Source organism: Prionailurus viverrinus, chromosome A2, assembly GCF_022837055.1.
Source record: "Prionailurus viverrinus isolate Anna chromosome A2, UM_Priviv_1.0, whole genome shotgun sequence".
Classification (NCBI taxonomy): domain Eukaryota; kingdom Metazoa; phylum Chordata; class Mammalia; order Carnivora; family Felidae; genus Prionailurus; species Prionailurus viverrinus.
Genome location: NC_062562.1, coordinates 90,321,454 through 90,336,391, shown reverse-complemented (window position 1 = coordinate 90,336,391; position 14,938 = coordinate 90,321,454).

Sequence of the window (14,938 nt, the reverse complement as noted above, 5' to 3'; positions counted from 1 at the left end):
CAGTAAGAGATAAAATTCTAATAGAGCTTAATGAAAAATAACTATTATCTGCTCTTTTCATGAATTGTTGTGAAACATGTAACATAAAAAAATGTTCAGTTTCTATATTTTTTTTTAAATTTTTTTTTCAACGTTTATTTATTTTTGGGACAGAGAGAGACAGAGCATGAACGGGGGAGGGGCAGAGAGAGAGGGAGACACAGAATCGGAAACAGGCTCCAAGCCATCAGCCCAGAGCCTGACGCGGGGCTCGAACTCACGGACCGCGAGATCGTGACCTGGCTGAAGTCGGACGCTTAACTGACTGCGCCACCCAGGCGCCCCAGTTTCTATATTTTTTAAAACTCTCTCTATATTTTTAATATAATGCATGAAGAGAAGCATATTATTTTGGCCATTGATTTACCTTTAACAACCTAAGCTACATTTTACATTTAAAGTTCATTCTTTTCTCTGGTAAGGGAAATATGTATTTTTCTTTAATTTTTATCTTGAAAATAGCATCTCCTTGCTGGCAGAAAGTAATAAACATTTATAGCTATCCATAATCTGATTACTTGGAGTAGATAAAATTCTGTATATTTCCTTGCATCTTTGAAATTAACGCTTAGAGAAAGTACCAAAAACAGTATATGCTTAAGGTATTTTCATTTATCCTAGCCTTTCTCAAGAAGAGGTAAATAGTTTCTGTTATTTTATTTTTAACTTCTCAGGCATGAAATTGTAAGGAGATGATCTATTTGCAAATGAACTCTTTTTACATGCAAAGAGTAATATTATTTTGTTATTCAGTGGCATTCTTCAAATCTTTAATGACATCTGTTTTTACCAAGCAGGAAGGAGAGGCCATCACTCAGTAGGTGAATGGCCTAAGCTTCTGTTAACAACTGGCTGGGAATTAAAATCCTTGTTACACAAAACTATTTTCAATACACCTAATCTTTGCCCCTTTCTGTGTTAGAGGTCCAGGACTTTTACTCTGAAGGAATCCGCTGAGTTTCTGGACAGATTTGCATATTATTGTTTTATTATATCTTGCCAGTTATGGGAATAAAAAGCTATTTGAAAAATAAAAATAGTACTTCTATAATAATTTGATGCATATTAAATGACTGCTATAATTCATAAAATTTGCTTTTCCTACATACAGAGGCATTTCATCCCATGAGACAATTAAATTTAAGGACATCACAGTCTCATTGATGCAAACAGTAACAAAAAATGTAGCACAATGACATTCTGAATTAGAAAGATTTCTTAATTAAATGTTTTATATTTTTGTTTCATTTTTCAATTTTGATATATAAAGTCAATTTAGTATTTCATTTCTTCCTCAAATGTTTTCTTTTTTCTACAACAAATTTACCTATGTTTCTGCATGTATCATAGATATAGATAGATATTTAGGTATCTTTCCATATATATTTTGTTGAAAGAATTTCAAAAAACAGAAAGTATGAGCCTATATGTCTATCGCCCAGTATCTTGTATCCTATTGTTATAAAGAGATACTATGGGGCAAGGGTAACATATGTCTGAAATGTAACTTTTTTTATTGACTTTAAAAACAATAAGGGGCGCCTGGGTGGCGCAGTCGGTTAAGCGTCCGGCTTCAGCCAGGTCACGATCTCGCGGTCGGCGAGTTTGAGCCCTGCGTCGGGCTCTGGGCTGATGGCTCAGAGCCTGGAGCCTGTTTCCAGTTCTGTGTCTCCCTCTCTCTCTGCCCCTCCCCCATTCATGCTCTGTCTCTCTCTGTCCCAAAAATAAATAAACGTTGAAAAAAAAATTTAAAAACAATAAAACAATTACGTACTTCTTCTGTACATATAAGCACTTTCCCACGAAGATATTAAAAGTAGAAAAGCCCTAGTATGTAATTAGTCTTTTTAAAATTATTTTTTAATATGAAATTTATTGTCAAATTGGTTTCCATACAACACCCAGTGCTCATCCCAACAGGTGCCCTCCTCAATGCCCATAACCCACCCTCCCCTCCCTCCCACCCTCCATCAACCATCAGTTTATTCTCAGTTTTTAAGAGTTTCTTATGGTTTGCCTCCCTTCCTAAGTTTTTTTTTCCCCCTTCTCCTTCCCCATGGTCCAGCAATAGAACTGGTAGGAATTTACCCAAGGGATACAGGAGCGCTGATGCATAGGGGCACTTGTACCCCAATGTTTATAGCAGCACTTTCAACAATAGCCAAAATATGCAAAGAGCCTAAACTGATGAATGGATAAAGAAATTGTGGTTTATATACCCAATGGAATACTACTTGGCATTGAGAAAGAATGAAATATGGCCTTTTGTAGCAACGTGGATGGAACTGGAGAGTGTTATGCTAAGTGAAATAATTCATACAGAGAAAGACAGATACAATATGTTTTCACTCTTATGTGGATCCTGAGAAACTTAATAGTATATTGTCTTTAAGATAGTTAGCTTGGGGGCGCCTGGGTGGCTCAGTAGTTTGAGCCTCAGAGTTTGGCTCAGGTTATAATCTCATGGCTCGAGGGTTCAAGCTCCGCATTGGGCTCTGTGCTGACAGCGTGGACCCTGGTGCCTACTCCAGAGTCTGTGTCTCTTCTCTGCATTCCTCCCCCATTCGAGCTCTGTCTCTCTCTCTCTTAAAAAATAAATAAACATTGGGGCGCCAGGGTGGCTCAGTCGGTTAAGCGTCCGACTTCAGCTCAGGTCACAATCTTGCAGTCCGTGAGTTCGAGCCCTGCCCCGTGAGTTCGAGCCATCAGCCTAGTCGGGCTCTGGGCTGATGGCTCAGAGCCTGGAGCCTGCTTCCAATTCTGTGTCTCCCTCTCTCTCTGCCCCTCCCCCATTCATGCTCTGTCTCTCTCTCTCTGTCTCAAAAATAAAAAATAAACATTAAAAAAATAAATAAAATAAATAAATAAACATTAAAAAAAAAGATAGCTTAGTTCCCTTAACCAGCAAATTTTCAATAAATGAAAAGTTAATTTTGTTTTAATTTTTTTCCTAACACTTATACTAAGATATGGAAATCTCACCTGAAAATTTATCATTTAAGAATTGCCTTTAAAAATTTTGGCTGCCTGAATTCATACTGCATATTATAAAAACAAATGGGATAAAATTTTAATTTAAAGCATTCTTGGATATTAGCAGCAAGAGTTATCTATGTGAAGCAAATTCATATCCTTACTATAGGGAGATATGTTAAACTAGACCAGAAAATATTACAATATTTAAAAAATCTAATGACTGAGAGCACAATTAAATAAAACAAAATCAAAGAAAAATAACTTAGCAAGGGTGAATCCCAGAAGAAACAAAGCAAGAGAATCAGATCCACACCACCTTCGGATGTTGGATTCTTCAAAGGGAGGATAAATATAAGCATTTAAAGAAATAAAACATAAAAGGACAACATTAATAAATAGAAAAACACTATGAAAATTGATCAAAGCATATGCGAAAAAGAAACAAATATACTATTAAGAAAATGAAATACTAAAAGTAAAAATTACATATTCAGTAGATTGGGCATGTTGGTCTAGAACTGGCAGATCACTCTAGCACTTTTATAATTCCACAGTTTTGGGCAAGTCACTTCCTGATATAAACCCAGATATATCTTCCATGAATATAAATTTCATCAATAATATGTTATATACATTTTTCTCTATTGTATCACGCTTTATGTTTCAAATCTATCATTATTCATTTTTAAAATGTACTTTTTATAAAATTAATATATTTCAAATACTCTCTTGTTACCACCTATATGCCAAGTACACTTTGACAAATCCTTGAGGGGGCAAAGCTAAAAATGTTGGAGAAAATATGTAATATAAAATGTTAAATCCATCAATGAGGTAAGATAAAGAAACATTTTTAAGCTAAAAATTAAACAAAAATATGAACAGTCAATTGTTAAAGTGATTTCCACTTGATGGTATTTGTAAAAACAGGCAAAGGTAATATTAATTGCCATGCACATGTAGAGTGTGGCACCAGAAGACAAAACTCAGATTTAATAGCTGGGTAATAAAACTGGAGCAAACTCAGGATTCATATGGATGTCTTTCTTGTTTCAGGTATATTCTACCATAAAGACAAACAAGTTTAAAAAAGCAGCCAAATATTTAAATGATACATAAACTGACTAGTTGAGGCACTTCATACCTTTCGGGATGCCAGGGACTTGAAGCAAAGGGAATACCAAGGGGTGATCTCATCATTTAGTACAGGTCTTCCCTTTTGGTATTTGCCAATTCCAAAGCAGTTAGTGATGGCCTGTCAAAGAGAAATCGTAAGAGATAGTACAGAACAGAAGATGGGACTTCAGGCTCTTCCAAGGAAGAGAGTTTCTGGAAAAATCCACAGGTTGGAATACCTAACAGTTTTCACTATATGAGTAAGGATAGACTGGAAATAGATCAGTGTCTACAGACAAACTGATCTTCAAATCATCTGAACCCTTGGTTCCACTTAGAAGAGAAGATATACATACACCTATTGCTACTGCAACCCAAAATGATGAGTAAATTCTCTATGAATTCTTAAAAATAAGAAAGCCTTTGATTATATCTAAAAAGTCCAACATTTGGGGCACTTGGGTGTCTTAGTCACTTAAGCGTCTGACTCTTGATTTCAGCTCAGGTCGTAATCTAATGGTCATGAGATCAAGCCCCATGTCAGGCTCTGTGCTCAGTGTGGAGCCTGCTTAACATTCTGTCTCTCCTTCTGCTCCTCCCCCCACCTCAGAAACTAAATAAATAAAAATAAATAGAAAATAAAAATCTAGAAAGTCCACATTCAACAAAAATTGCCAGTCCTATCAATAGATAAAAGCAAATGAGGAATAACCAGGAGAATACAGACAAAAGAAACAGATTAACAAGAAAAAAAATTATCAGATAAAGACTTTAAAATACCTATGATTAGTATTCATGAAATAGAATACATAACAGAATTTTAGTAGATAAATGTGAAATGTAAAGGGAAGGAAGGAAGGGAAAAAGGAAGCAAAATAAAGAAGAGAATAAAAACATACTTTACGATTTTCTGAAGGAAAATTAAAAGTAAGGATTCAGTAGATAGGTTCACTAATTAGACATAGAAATAATTAATAAACTAGAAATTTAGTTCTACTTTAGTCATTTTGTTCTGCTATAACAAAAATATCAGACTAGGTAGCTTAAACAATATACCTTTATTACTCATAGTCTTGGAGTCTAGGAATTTCAAGATCAAGGTGCTGGAAGATTTATTCCAGGTGAAGGCCTTCATGACTTACATATAACCACCATGTTGCCATATCCTACATGGCAAAGAGAGAGATTATCTCTTATGTCTCTTTCTGTAGGAGTACTAATCCCCTTCATAGGGGTTTCACCCTCATGACCTAATTATGTCCCTAAGGCTCCTCACTAAATACCATCACGTTGGAAAGAAGGGCTTGAAGCTGTCACTTTTGGGGAGCACAAACATTTGCTCCATGGCAAGACCCGAGGAAATAACCAAACTGAAGCATGGAGAAAAGAAAAAAAAATAAACATCAAAAAATATATTGGACAGAGGGTAACTTTTTACCATATGTGTGAAACAGAAGCCTTGAGAAATACAGGAAGAAAATGTAGAATATAAATATTTTAGGAGATAACAGACTAGATTTTTCCAAAAGTAATAAAAGACATCAGGCTAAATATACAAGAAGAATCGAGAGGGTCGAACCAGATAAATATAAATAATACCATTCCTGATACCTCTAAGTCTAGTGAACATCAACACCAGAAGATAATATGAAAAACCATGAGGTAAACAAAATACAGTACAACTCTCTCAAAGGAACAGCAATAAAAAAAAAAAAAGGAACAGCAATAAGACTAATATTTGTCTTCTCAAAAGAAACAATAGGTAAGACAAGAAACTGTTATTTGAAAGGAAACATTATACCCCAAGTTACATTGCTACTAAAAGTATTCTTCAAGAATCTATGCAAACTAAGGACACTTTTAGACAAAGAGTAAATAAGATTATTCATTAGCAGTAGGCACACATTAAAGACAATACTAAAAGGTAATCTTCAGGCAGAACAAACAAACAAATACAATGAATGGTTGGGTAAAACCAAAGTTATGCAGTAAGGAATGATTATTAACAAAAAGCATACATAGGTGGGTAAATATGTAAGTATTGACTTTTCAAACAACAAAACATACCTACAGCTTCGAAATATGCCTATCATTAAATACATAACATTAAGAATATGGTAGCAGAGGTTAACTGAAGTTAAAATGCCATGAATAGTTTTTACACTGTAAAAGGTTGAGAGTGCTCATTTGTTTCATATTCTAATAAATCACTAGTGAATGGGATGAACGCTAGGGTGACCACAAAAACAAGACTAAAAGAATGTATAAAGAATGAGCTAAATGAGAAATTGGAATAGCAAAAACAAAACAAAACAACGCAAAAAACATCACAATACTGGGGCACCTGAGTGGCTCAGTCTGTTAGGCGTCCAACATCAGCTCAGGTCATGATCTCGTGTTTCATGGTATCCAGCTTGCGTCAGGCTCTGTGCTGACAGCTCAGAGCATGGAGCTGGCTTCGATTTCTGTGTCTCCCTCTCTCTCTGTCCCTCCCTCGTATGCGCCCTCTCTCTCTCTCATAAATAAATAAACATTTAAAAAAATTAAAGTGTAGAAAGATAGATTGAAATAAGGTATTCAATTATTTAATATATATGTGAACTACTAGATTGGTTTTAAAATACATGCTCCTTATAAGATACTTATAAGAGACACATCTTGATTACAAAAACCCAGAATGTTTAAAAATAAAACAATAACATATAACCAGATACTATAAAAAATAAAATTGTTTTAGCTATACAAATGTCAAAGTAGACCTTAAGAAGCACTACCGAGGTCATTCCGTGAAACATTTAATAATAATCAAATGTGAAACTATCAAGAAGATACACTAATAGTAGATTTAATGCTTGTATATAAATTTAAAATAGAGAAAGCAAAAATCGGCATAACATGAAGGAGAAATAAAAAAAAAAAGATTATCAGGGCATCTGGGTGACTGAGTCAGTTAAGCATCTGACTTATTTTGGCACAGGTCAAGATCGCGTGGTTCCTGATATTGAGCCCCATGTAGGGCTCTGTGCTGGTGATTCGCTTTCTCCCTTGGGATTCGCTCTCTCCCTTCTCTCAGCTCTTCCTCTGCTCACGTGCAGGCATGTGTGTTCTCTCAAAATAAATTACAAAAATGTGTATCATAGTGGGAGTTTTTTATATAACTCATTTAAAGAAGTCAATAAATTTATAGAAGACTTGAAAAACAATATTAAAAACTTGACCTCATAACCATAAAGAAATACTCAACAGCTAACAACAGTGGAGTGCACTTCTTGTCCAAGTGGGATATTGGACAATATACTGTAATGGAACGTGCTATGAGAGAAAATAAATCTCACCAAATTTCAAATGCAATACATGGTATATCTTCTGCACATTATTTAAGTAGGCTACACGTCAGCAATCAAATCATAATTACAAAATTTCCAAATTTGAGTAAAGTATGTCCTAACTAACCTTCAAAACAATCCATATAGCACAGAAGAAACCACACTGGAAATTAGAAAATAATTTTAAATTAAAAATGACAACGAAGTAAAATATTTCAAATCATCCTGGATATAGCCAAAACTATACACAGAGGAGAATGGTAACCTGAATAATGTTATATTGTAAAAGAACCTATCACTGAAAAATAAAAAACAAAACAAAACTCTCCTACAAAGAAAACCCTTGCTTTAAGTCCTGTAAGCTAAAGTCCACATAAGAAAAGAAAGGTTAACAATCAATGAGTTAAGGTGTCCACTCCAGGAAATTAGGAAACAGCGACAACACCTTAAAAAAAGTAGAAGGACAGAAATAATACAAATGGGAGTAGAAATAGAAAATAGAAAAAATATATACAGCTAGGATCAAGAGACCTGCAAGATGGTGTTTTGAGTAGATTTATGAAATTGATAAACTGTTATTAGACCTGATCAATGAAAAAGAATAAACCATATAATTAATAAAACATAAGATACTGTTATTGACTCTAGACATTAAAAATTGGGGGTCTATTTTGAATAACTGCATGTCATCTAAATTGCATATAGATAACATTTATAAATATGCAGTAAAATATGTTCAAACTTAGAATAAATTTAAAAATCCAAAAAAATGTTATAATTACAAAGGAACTGAAACCTATAATTAAAAAGTAATTTTAAAAACCAGATTTTGTCCCAAGGAAACACTTGATCCAGATCATTTCCTTGGTGAATTATTCAAAACATTAGAAAATAAATTAACATCTACCTTACATTATTTCTTCCAGATAATGGAGAGAGAGGAAAAAAACCGTATTTTATGAAGCCAGCATAACCTTGATAACAAAGACTAGCGTCCAATCTCATTGGTAAAAATAATTGAAAAACTCTGGAAGAAAATACCAGTAAACAAATGTACAGGAAAATAGGTCATGTTTATATTGATTTAATTTTAGAAATCTAAAATACCTATAGGGGATTAGTGATAGAAATACAAGTAGAAATACAAGTAGAAAAATACCTATAGGGGATTAGTGATAGAAATACAGTAAAGGGAAATTTTGTTATCAATAAGGGGATAGACAAAAGAATATGTGGTAAAATGTCACACTAATTTATGATAAAACTCTCTGGAAGAAGTATGGGAAATCTCTGCACCTAACTTTCAATTTTTCTGTAAACCTAAAGCTTCTCTAAAAAAAAGTTCTTTAAGGGGCGCCTGGGTGGCGCAGTCGGTTAAGCGTCCGACTTCAGCCAGGTCACGATCTCGCGGTCCGTGAGTTTGAGCCCCGCATCAGGCTCTGGGCTGATGGCTCAGAGCCTGGAGCCTGTTTCCGATTCTGTGTCTCCCTCTCTCTCTGCCCCTCCCCCGTTCATGCTCTGTCTCTCTCTGTCCCAAAAATAAATAAACGTTAAAAAAAAAAAAAAAGTTCTTTAAAAAATATATTTTTAGGGTACCTGGCTGGCTTAATCAGAAGAGTATGGGACCCTTGAATATGGAGTTGTGATTGGAGGCCACATTAGGTATAGAGATTACTTACATAAATAAACAAGCAAACAACCGAACTTTAAAAAATTAAAAAAATAAAAATAAACCTTGTAATCCAGAGATAGAAGGGATTGTTTTTTGTTTAATAAGAGCTATTTATAAAACACCCAGAGCAAAATCTCATCCCTAAAGGTGAAATGTTTAAAGCTTTTCTTCTGATACCAGGAAGGAGATATGGAGCTATTTACATTTCTATGCAACATTGTATTAGTGGTGTTAGGCAATCTGTAATACAAAAGTAATTCATACAATGTATTGGGATTCTAAAGAGGAATAAAACAAACATTGATCACAGAAAACATGATTATATATAATACATAAAATAATCTACAGATAAATTACTTGAATTTAATCAGTTTAATAAGTTTATTAAATAGAGATAACTCCAGAAATCAATTATACTTCTATATATTAATAGAAATGAACTTACAATTTTATATTATGTAAATTTCTATTAAATTAATGCTAAAAAGCATTATGTTTCTAGGAAATATTTTTTAAAAATTCAAGAACCCAACAGAAATATATAAAAGTATATAGAAAAGCTTTTTAAGGACCTAAATGAAGAAAGAATATTCAAAGTCCATGAAGGCGAATATATAATTTTGTAAAGACTTCAGTTCTCCCCTTAATGATCTATTAGTGCAGTGCAATTTCAAACAATCCTAAAATCTCAACACATTTGTATGTGCATGGATGTTTGTATCCTACATTTTTAATCTAAAGTTAATATGGGTGTCTCTTTTAATATAAACAAGACAGTTTGTTATGTATAACTTTAGTCAAGACATGCATGAATTGGAAAAAGTGAGGTTTGCTTTATCAAATTCTGAGTCATTATATAGCTGCCGAAATTAATAGTGTCCTTTGACAGGGAACAGGCAATTCGATAACGGAAAACAATTACTAAGCACTAAAACACCTTAAAGTAAATAATGTCCTATATCAAAAGTACCATAAAGAGAATGGAAAAAATGCAAAATTGACAAAGGCTAAATACCCAGATAATATTTTAAATGATTGGCATCATAAAAAAAAAAAAAAGATGGGGTGCCTGGGTGGCTCAGTCAGTTAAGTGTCTTGATTTCGGCTCAGGTCAGGATCTCAACTTTCATGAGTTTGAGCCCTGCAAATTGACAGTGAAGCACCTGCTTGGGATTCTTTCTCCCTCTGACCCTCCTCTGTTTGCGCTCTCTCTCTCTCTCTCTCTCTCTCTCTCTCTCAAAATAAGCAAATAAACATTTAATTTTTTTATTAAAAATTTAAGAAAATAAAGAAAACCATGGACAGGCTCTTCAACAGAGAATGAAATCAGAATTTTTAAACTGTGGTACCGAGCAATCAGGGATTGCAGAGTTAAAGCAGATGAGAGAATTTCCACACTCAGCAAGGTGGTAGTTTACGAATTACTAGAAACAACATCAAGTATTGGCAAAGATGAAGAGCAAGGTGGTCAGTTACATGCCATTTGTGGGAAAGCAAATCAGCTCAACTATCTTGGAAAACAATTTGGCATTATTTCAAAACGATGAACTTGAGCATATCCTATGATCCAGAAATCCAATTGCTAGGTATATGACCTACTTAAACTCTCGCCCATGGTCACCAGAGAATATAGAAGAATGTCCATATTACAGCTGCCTTATCTACCTGTGATAATATATCTGTATCTATCACAAATGTCCATTAACAACATAAACAAAAACTAGATTGAAGTATACTCATACAGTGAAATACAGTACTATAGACGTAGATTACAGAGGAAATGTGAGAAAGGTACGGAAGTTTCTGCTTACTGACTTTAATATTTACTGTATCATAGAGGCTTAGTTACATTCTAAAAAGATAGAGAAGGAAATTGGACAGCGAATTTGAAGGGAGTGGTAAAAATTTAAACATAATTACCAAGCTTCTCTGAGGCCCCAGCTGAGGTTGGCAATCATAAATCAGTAATGGTTCCCATCAGCAATGTCAACCACTTATCTCTAACAACACTTGGCAGGAACTATTAGCTCGCTGATAAATCCATTCCCTTCTGACTCATTCATTTTCCAAAATATTTATGAAAAGCAACAATGCCAGGCAATATTGAATTCTGGCTTTCTAAGAAGAAAGAACTGTGTAATGTGGTGGGCCATTTGGCAAATAAGCTGACTTAAGGGCAATTTTGTCAGCGAAAGGAGTTAAATAAATATATGTAATTCTACATTGAAATATGTAAATGTTATGAAAATGGTAAGATAAAATGTCAGAGAAATTCAGAGGTTAGAAAGTACAAAGTTTTTCTAAAAGTAAATGTAAAAGCGCCATTAACTTTCTATTTTTTAGCATATTTTTTGTCGTTCAGGTGACTGTGACCTGTTGTTTTTTCTCGTATTTTAGGTCTCTTCTGCCTGTTGTTTCCTGATTTTAAATTTTCTCTAATTTTTATGAAAAGAAAAAAAAACTAGTTTTTACCCACATTCTTTTTTTTTTTTTACATTTCAAACACAGAGAAATACAAGTGTATAATTCTAATTGTCAAAAATGGGTTCATTGGAGGGAAAGATAAAGAAATATTAACTAGGAACAAGAACACTGAGGTATAGCTTATTACACATGCCGGTAACTGTCTTAGTGGCCTTGGACAAATAACTTCACCTCACTAAACCCATTCTGGGGATTTTGAGCTCTAAGAAGCACCTAAGTTTTTATTTATATTAAAGTAATTTACAAAAAATTAAAGGCACCTTTACATTAATCTATTTTATCACACAAACACACAGACACACATAGTGCTAACTTTCAAAAATATGCTCACAATATAAAAATAAATGTAAATATGATTATTCAGAATAATAAATAATATGTGGCAAAAATAGCAAGTGACAGCATCATTAAAAACAAAACAAGGGGCGCTTGGGTGGCTCAGTCGGTTGGGCGTCCGACTTCAGCTCAGGTCACGATATCTCGCGGTCCGCGAGTTCGAGCCCCGCGTCGGGCTCTGGGCTGATGGCTCAGAGCCTGGGGCCTGCTTCTGATTCCGTGTTTCCCTCTCTCTCTGCCCCTCCCCCGTTCATGCTGTGTCTCTCTCTGTCTCAAAAATAAATAAACGTTAAAAAAAAATTTTAAAAACAAAACAAAACAAAAAAGGGATAAGAGCAGAGGGTAAAATATGAATTAAAGTTCCAGATTCCATTGTTTCTTTATATTACCTATGATGAAGTTTTAGAGTGATGGGGGTTCACGTGGTCTGGAAACGACCATCAAGAAATAATTCTTAGAGATGTCTTTGGTGCAAAAAGGTGATTTTATTAAAGCACAGGGACAGGACTCGAGGACAGGAAGAGGTGCACTGAGGTTGTGGGGGTGGCCCTTTTATGGAGTCAGGGGACATAAAGTCAAGAGGGGGTTTTACTAAAGACTTATTGGAGGCCTATCTAGTGTCACTAAGGTTGTTTTTCCCTCTAGCAAAGCATTAACACCAACACAGTAAGGAGTTCCTGGACTTTAGGCCATTGATGGGATTGCCTTTTTCCTGTAGTTTTTTTGTCTTACAAATTTGGCTTTGTTATTTTGGTTTTTTGTTTTGTTTTGTTTTTTTGTCCTTTCCTGTTTTGGGGTAGCCAGGAATGTCCAAGGAATATCATACATGTCCCACCTTGGTGGGGTTGGGGGCTGTTAGCCTGCACTTTTCCCTCAGTTTGCCCCACACTCCGTCATCACCTATATTATGAAATTTTTATAAATTAAGTAAATTACTTACATTCTATCAACCTCCCTTACTTTATCTGTAAATAAAGGAAAATAATATTAATATCCTAGAAAGCCCTATTGTGAGAACCACTCGGGTAAGAATGTTGGCTATTGTCATGGGCTTTACCTCCACCCTGGCAGACCGCACTGTTCCCGAGGGAGAGATGTGTAAGAGATGTGTGGAAAAAAAAAAAAAAAAAAAAAAAAAGGATGTTTTTTGGATGTGTAAAAGAAAAAGGTTATTTTTTATTTTTTAATTTTTTTTTTATTGGGCACTGAGCAAGTGCTATGTGAAATGAAAACAATTCAGTGGTTGAAATTACCTAATGCTTTATCGAAACACCCCAAAACATGGTATTAAAAACTAATCCCTGTTTTCTTCTATCTCCTTTGTTTGGAATTCAGTATGAAACTTGATAAGCAAAGAGAGACCAGTTGTATAAAACCATGGGTACATTGAAAGAGCAGACCTACTCCAGCCGACTCCATCTTGTTCTGTGTCCTCCACCTTGAGTGACTATGTCCCCAACTTGCCCCCTTTCTGGGAAAATCGCAGAAACCTCAGACCACGCCTCCTCCCCTTGAGTAACCTCCCGCTCACCCATTCAAACTTCCTAATCAAAACACACCCGGCAACCTGCGTAACAGGACTCCGACCCTTCCCCAGCCAATTGGCCGAGGCCACAGCCATTACCTCACCAACTGCCCCTAGACCCCTATAAAACCTTTGTGCTTTTGAAACAGGCTCTCTCTCCCCAGCATCTCACCGCTGTGTCAGTGCAGATAGGGGATTGAGCTCAAGCTAGCTCGAATAAAGGCTCTTTGTTTTTGCATCAGACTCGGCTCCCTAGTGGTCTTTGGGGATCACGAATTCTGGGCATAACAACATAAGTAATAAACCATATAAAAGAATCAGAGTAGAAATTATGCATTATGAATGGTGAAGTGAAACAATCAGAACATGCTATAATAAGGAGTATGGAGGAAGAATATGTCTCATAGTGAGAAGGCAAGCCGGCAAGAGCAGATAAAAAAAGGCCAGCCAGATGTCTGAGGTCAGTTACACCCCTTTGCATGCTTTTAGCTTCTGTAACCTTGCTTGCCTCTTGCAACTGGATCACCCGGCAGAAGAACCAAGCCGCACTTGGAGATCTGGGAAGGCAGGAGGTCTGTTTTTCATTGGTGGGCTCAGAGGAGATCATTCTCCAGAAGTCTGAGCCCAGAGCATCAACAGAGGGGACAATTTATAGTCTGTTACTTCCGCATTCCTCATTGTAGTAATTCAGTGACAGCAGCAAGCAGGTAGGAAGCAAATCCCAGAAAGGGAGTCTTCTGGCAGGCAACGGAATTCCCTTATCAGTGCTGTCGGCCATCTTAAAACAGATTTTTCCCTATCACAACAGCCACCTGCCCATGTAGCACAACCGATAGTGCTCTCCCCCTTTTTTTTTTGCCTTGAGCTCCTGCAATCTCTCCCACTTGTGCAACTCCGAAGCTAGCCAGGCATAAAAGAAGGCCAGTGCCAGGGCTCAGGGCTCAGCCTTTGGTGGTGACTCTGCTGGGCCGGCACCAGTGTGAAATAAACAGTCTTTTCTGATTCCCCCAGTGCATGTCGCTTGTCTCTTCCTAGGTGCCAAGTATTTGCTGTAATATTGTGGTGCACTGCCAGGAAGCCAATAGCAGCACTAGCCCCTTGAACCATCATTGTTGGAGGCCAGCCGAGAGACTACTCACTGTGGTCCCCTGTGATGGAAACGAAGGCACACCGCTGGTGATTTCACTGGACCCCGACCCTTGCCAGCCCGACAATAGGCGGCCACACCTTGTTCCAAAGGACTTCAGAGGTAATCAGAAAATTCTGCCAGGATGGGACATCGTATGGGGTAAGTGTCCCTGGGAACCCAGGACACCGTTCAGGCCTGCCACAGAGGCAGAAGAGGAGTTTTATCAACTCCCAGGCGACACAGTCGCTGCATAAAACAGGGAAGCCCTGGGTGGAAGTGGAATCTGCAATCTGTCTGTGTGTGTGTGAGGGCCCATGCTCCATGGTGTCGGGTAC